Consider the following 6,833-nt stretch of genomic DNA (forward strand, 5'->3'; position numbering starts at 1 on the left):
ATGTAATGGCTTTCAGAGGAGGATAATCTTGCAAAGGAATTGGAGAAGTAGCAACCAAAGGGAGGTGAAAAATCAGGGCAGTGTGTGTCATAGAAGTCAAAGGAAGCAAAGGGAAGAAAAAGAGTGTTGGTAGTCAAGATTATCAGTTGGTCCTGCAAAGTCATTGGATTTAGTGACTTATACCATCGTGAATCTGTTACATATTTTCTGTGCTCCCTCTGAATAATGATTTAAATTTTTTTACATTAACTTATCTATAATTTATTTTAGGTAAATACAGTCAAATTTGTTTTAGAACGTATTTTAAGGTAAAAAATTAACTACCCTTCCTTAACCATTATTCCAACATTATTTATTTTATACTTTCTCTATTACCATTATTTCCTCCAACATTCACTGTTTCTAAAAATATAAAAAGATGTTTGAGCACTTTCTACTAGATGTTTAAGAGCTTTCTATTTGACTGTATCATAGTGGTTCAATGGTTGTCGCTTTATCATTCATTTTAAAATTTATCCATTAGAACAAGTCTAACCTCTTAATTTTAATTTTCAGAATTCTATTATCAATAGCCCCATTTATTCTTCCAGATAAACTTTATATTTTTTTAACATCTTTATTGGAGTATAATTGCTTTACTATGGTGTGTTAGTTTCTGCTTTATAACAAAGTGAATCAGTTATACATATACATATGTCCCCACATCTCTTCCCTCTTGCATCTCCAGATAAACTTTAGAACCATTTTATCAATTAAAAAAAACCTCATTGTGATTTTTTCAAGACCGTGAGAGATAGATGGCCAACCAGAGTTCCTAAGGTTCAGTGTATGTAACTGTTGCCGCCGCTTAAGCCTGCCAAAGCAGTGGTACGGCTGCTGCCCTTGTATTTGCTACCTCTGGAAACATTCTTGCCAGTAGTGGCAGCAGCAGGACTCAATTACCCTCTTTTCGCACTCCCTCCAGAAGCTCTGGATGGCGTCTTCCGTGGGCAACGTGGCCGACAGCACAGAACCAACGAAACGTATGCTTTCCTTCCAAGGGTTAGCAGAGTTGACACGTCGAGAATATCAGGCAGGAGATTTTGAGGCAGCTGAGAGACACTGCATGCAGCTCTGGAGACAAGAGCCAGACAATACTGGTGTACTTTTATTACTTTCATCTATACACTTCCAGTGTCGAAGGCTGGATGGATCTGCCCACTTTAGTACTCTGGCAATTAAACAGAACCCTCTTCTGGCAGAAGCCTATTCGAATATGGGGAATGTGTACAAGGAAAGCGGGCAGTTGCAGGAAGCAATTGAGCATTACCGGCATGCATTGCGTCTCAAACCAGATTTCATTGATGGTTATATTAACCTGGCAGCCGCTTTGGTAGCAGCAGGCGACATGGAAGGGGCAGTAGAAGCTTATGCCTCTGCTCTTCAGTACAATCCTGATCTGTACTGTGTTTGCAGTGACCTGGGGAACCTGCTCAAAGCCCTGGGTCGCTTGGAAGAAGCCAAGGCATGTTATTTGAAAGCAATTGAGATGCAACCGAACTTTGCTGTAGCTTGGAGTAATCTTGGCTGTGTTTTCAATGCACAAGGGGAGATTTGGCTTGCAATTCATCACTTTGAAAAGGTTGTCACCCTTGACCCCAATTTTCTGGATGCTGATATCAATTTAGGAAATGTCTTCAAAGAGGCACGGATTTTTGACCGAGCTGTGGCAGCTTACCTTCGTGCCCTAAGCTTGAGTCCAAATCATGCAGTGGTACATGGCAACCTGGCTTGTGTATACTATGAGCAAGGCCTGATAGATCTGGCAATAGACACCTACAGGCGAGCTATTGAATTGCAACCACATTTCCCTGACGCTTACTGCAACCTAGCCAACGCTCTCAAAGAGAAGGGCAGTGTTGCCGTAGCAGAAGATTGTTATAATACAGCTCTCTGGCTATGTCCCACCCATGCAGACTCTCTGAATAACCTAGCCAATATCAAACGAGAACAGGGAAACATTGAAGAGGCAGTTCGCTTGTATCGTAAAGCATTAGAAGTCTTCCCAGAGTTCGCTGCTGCCCATTCAAATTTAGCAAGTGTATTGCAGCAGCAGGGAAAACTGCAGGAAGCTCTGATGCATTATAAGGAGGCTATTGGAATCAGTCCTACCTTTGCTGAGGCCTACTTTAATATGGGAAACACTCTAAAGGAGATGCAGGATGTTCAGGGAGCCTTGCAGTGTTATACTCGTGCCATTCAGATTAACCCTGCATTTGCGGATGACCACAGCAATCTGGCTTCCATTCACAAGGATTCAGGGAATATTCCGGAAGCAATTGCTTCTTATCGCACTGCTCTGAAGCTTAAACCTGACTTTCCTGACGCTTATTGTAATCTGGCTCATTGCCTGCAAACTGTCTGTGATTGGACAGACTATGATGAGCGCATGAAGAAGTTGGTCAGCGTTGTGGCTGACCAGTTAGAGAAGAACAGGTTGCCTTCTGTGCAGCCTCATCATAGCATGCTCTATCCTCTTTCTCACGGCTTCAGGAAGGCTATTGCTAAGAGGCATGGGAACCTCTGCCTGGATAACATCAATGTCCTTCATAAACCACCGTATGAACATCCAAAAGACTTGAAGCTCAGTGATGGTCGACTGCGTGTAGGATACGTGAGTTCTGACTTTGGGAACCATCCTACTTCTCATCTTATGCAGTCTATTCCAGGCATGCACAATCCTGATAAATTTGAGGTATTCTGTTATGCCCTGAGCCCAGATGATGGCACAAACTTCCGAGTGAAGGTGATGGCAGAAGCCAATCATTTCATTGATCTTTCTCAGATTCCATGCGATGGAAAAGCAGCTGATCGCATCCATCAAGAAGGTATACACATCCTTGTAAATATGAATGGTTATACCAGGGGTGCTCGAAATGAACTCTTTGCTCTCAGGGCAGCTCCTATTCAGGCAATGTGGCTGGGGTACCCTGGGACTAGTGGCGCCCTTTTCATGGATTATATCATCACTGATCAGGAAACTTCACCTGCTGAAGTTGCTGAGCAGTATTCTGAGAAACTGGCTTATATGCCCCATACTTTCTTTATTGGTGATCATGCTAATATGTTCCCTCACCTGAAGAAAAAAGCAGTCATCGATTTTAAGTCCAATGGGCACATTTATGACAATCGAATTGTGCTGAATGGCATCGACCTCAAAGCATTTCTTGATAGTCTACCAGATGTGAAAATTGTCAAGATGAAATGTCCTGATGGAGGAGACGACGCAGACAGCAGTAATAGAGCTCTTAATATGCCTGTCATTCCTATGAATACGATTGCAGAAGCAGTTATTGAAATGATTAACAGAGGACAAATTCAGATAACAATTAATGGATTCAGTATTAGCAATGGACTGGCAACTACCCAGATCAACAATAAGGCTGCCACTGGAGAGGAGGTTCCCCGTACCATTATTGTAACCACACGTTCTCAGTACGGGTTACCGGAAGATGCCATTGTGTACTGTAACTTTAATCAGTTATATAAAATTGACCCATCTACTTTGCAGATGTGGGCAAATATTCTGAAGCGTGTTCCCAATAGTGTACTGTGGCTGTTGCGTTTTCCAGCAGTAGGAGAACCTAATATTCAACAGTACGCACAAAATATGGGCCTTCCCCAGAACCGTATCATTTTTTCACCTGTTGCTCCTAAAGAGGAACATGTTCGGAGAGGCCAGCTGGCTGATGTCTGCTTGGACACTCCACTCTGTAATGGACACACCACAGGGATGGATGTCCTTTGGTCGGGGACACCCATGGTGACTATGCCAGGAGAGACTCTTGCTTCCCGAGTTGCAGCTTCCCAGCTCACTTGTTTAGGCTGTCTTGAGCTTATTGCTAAAAATAGACAAGCATATGAAGACATAGCTGTGAAACTGGGAACTGATCTAGAATACCTGAAGAGAATTCGTGGCAAAGTCTGGAAGCAGAGAATATCTAGCCCTCTGTTCAACACCAAACAATACACAATGGAACTAGAGCGGCTCTATCTACAGATGTGGGAGCATTATGCAGCTGGCAACAAACCTGATCACATGATTAAGCCTGTTGAAGTCACTGAGTCGGCCTAAATAATGACTGTGTGCACAGGAGAATTACCCCTGTACCTGAGCCTCAACCTTCTGGGGGAAAGCGAACTAGATACGTTACTTTGTACTTACCTGTGCAATATCATGTTGCAGATGGGTGACAGACAACGATAACAAATAGCACAGCCAGACTTGCTTCCTGCATGATCAAGACAGGGAGAGACACAAGAGATGGGAAACTGCTATTCCACAAGGAGTCTCCATAGAATTTTGCAGCAGCCAGGTGTTGCATAAGTCTGGAAGGTCTGATCTCCCTTGGTCTTCCATGGGATGGGTGCTTAGTGTGGAGGGGAGATAGAGATTGCCCAGTCTTCTGAATTAATTTTTTTTCTTTATATTTTGGGTATTGGAGCTATTAAAAATGTTTGGTTTCAGGTATTTTTATTCATGTGACGTGTATATGATTCTCTTGAGATAAGGTTTTAAGCTAAAATATTCCTTGTTTTAGTTTCTGAACTCTACAGATAAATGGGGACTTTGCTAGTGTAGTCTTTTTATAGGTTTTATAAACCACTTGAGCCTATATCAGTCATTTTAGTGTCTGACATGTTTGGAACTATCAGTGCTTTGTTGGTTTATGGCTTAAATTCTTTTTCTGGTCTGTTTCCTTCTTCCCTTCCCCCCACTTTAAAAATTTTCCTGTAACTTGGCTAACAAAAAACCAAGTCTGATTCAAAACCTCCCAGAGTGTTTCTCTTAAACACATCATCTGGTGCCAAATGAAGATTCTTAGGAGTGATTTTTTTTTTTTTTTAATTTTATTTATTTATTTATTTATGGCTGTGTTGGGTCTTTGTTTCTGTGCGAGGGCTTTCTCTAGTTGCCGCAAGCGGGGGCCACTCTTCATCGCGGTGCGCGGGCCTCTCACTGTCGCGGCCTCTCTTGTTGCGGAGCACAGGCTCCAGACGCGCAGGCTCAGTAGTTGTGGCTCACGGGCCCAGCTGCTCCGCGGCATGTGGGATCTTCCCAGACCAGGGCTCGAACCCGTGTCCCCTGCATTGGCAGGCAGAGTCTCAACCACTGCGCCACCAGGGAAGCCCAGGAGTGATTATTAATTACGAAGGGCACAGTTGTGGTACTGTCACTGATGATAATAATAATGGATTTTTGGCCTAGAGTTTTGACCTATTTCACCAGTGTTTTACCGTTGACTGCCCCTCTATGCTGCTTCCAAAAGTGATAGTGTGTGATAAGATTTTTACTTTCACTTCTAAAGTTTTTTTTTTTTTTTAAGTGAGTCCTGTTCTTCCTTTTTCTTTCAGCAGAAATGAAATCCCAGGTAAGTACAAGTATTCAAATGTTTGATCAGTAAGTCACAGTTATCTCCAGTACATTAAATAACTTTCATCAAAAAACATGTTATAGGTAAAAAGCTCTGGAGGACCAGCTATGTATATGATTATTATGTTTCAGACCTTCTAGGGTGTTATATATAATAACTTGTCTTCTGGACGTGGTCTTGAAGTCTTTATGGATTCAGCCTCAGTAGTAGCGAACTGCACTGCTACTTGGTTTGGAGTATAAATTAGCCTTTAGCCCTCCTGGAGGTTGAGTTTTTGGTATTGAAAACCATAGGAATGAAATTATTGTATTTCAACAAAGGATTGAGGGCTTGAGGCTTAAACAAGCCAACATATGAATATATGTTTTTGTCTTGCTGTACTGCACATATGCTGTCTAGTAACAGATATTTTGTCTGCTAGTAGTGTTCTAGATTCTCTTTCCAAAGCGCTGAGGCAGTGCACCTATTCTGTAGTTGCAGCTGATGCCTGAATGTATCCTAGCTGACAAATTATTGATTAATAAGAACTTGAATTTCTGAAAGAGTTGTACTGTTAACCAAAATCTGAGCAAGGAGTCTCAAATGTAATTCTTAGCCAGAATTACATGTTAATGAACGATTTAACAGTGTAAATCAAGGAACATCAGTGTAGGGATTTCTTTTATTTTTTACCTGCTTGGAGTAATCAGTTAAAGGTTGCCAGCTTGGTTGCAGATGAAAGGACGTTTGAAGTTCACCAAACTACTTAATGTGGAATAGGATAATAGACTTCCAACGCCCTCAGGGCTGTGACCTTGCAGCCATTTTACATAGCACATCGTCCTCCTATAGGGATGAACCTTTCCCAGGCCCGAAAAGTAGCCGCTCTGGTTGAAGCTTTGCTTATTGTAACAGGCTTTTGTTTCCAGGTAACATGTCTGTGTAAGACTTAATTCTGAATAGAGATATAGATATTACTGGAAACTAATTGTTTTTTCTATTATACTCTGCTTTATCAAAAAAGTAAAACATTTACATTGTGCTACAGAAATTCAGATGTTGTCTTGCAATCTTTAAACAATACATGAATGATTTACCCTTAAAAAAAAAACACAACAACAAAACAACTTCATTGTGATTTTGTTTGGGATTATTTTAATCCTGTAAATTAAATTGGGAAGAAGTTAAATCTTTATTATATTGCCTTTTAGCCAGAAACTTGATAGATAGATAGATAAATCCATTTATCTTCAAATCTCATTTTTAACTCTAATAAAAGTGTAGCCATTTTCTTCAAATAATATGTTAATATATTTTGTGAAGGTCGTTTCCAAATATTTTATATTTACATTCTTCTTTCTGATGTTTCTTAGATATTCTTTGCTACTCTTTCTCTGACTTTTTTTGGTATAATAATATATGTTTCTGGTAGAAAAAAGG

General features: G+C 40.9%; 1 pseudogene; it reads left to right on the plus strand.

Moving 5' to 3' along the window:
- The first annotated feature begins 973 nt into the window (after positions 1-973).
- LOC137768454 (UDP-N-acetylglucosamine--peptide N-acetylglucosaminyltransferase 110 kDa subunit pseudogene) lies at positions 974-4,166 on the plus strand (annotated as a pseudogene).
- The last annotated feature ends 2,667 nt before the right edge of the window (positions 4,167-6,833 follow it).

The sequence above is a fragment of the Eschrichtius robustus genome, chromosome 8 (genome assembly GCF_028021215.1).
Source record: "Eschrichtius robustus isolate mEscRob2 chromosome 8, mEscRob2.pri, whole genome shotgun sequence".
In the NCBI taxonomy this organism is placed as follows: Eukaryota; Metazoa; Chordata; class Mammalia; order Artiodactyla; family Eschrichtiidae; genus Eschrichtius; species Eschrichtius robustus.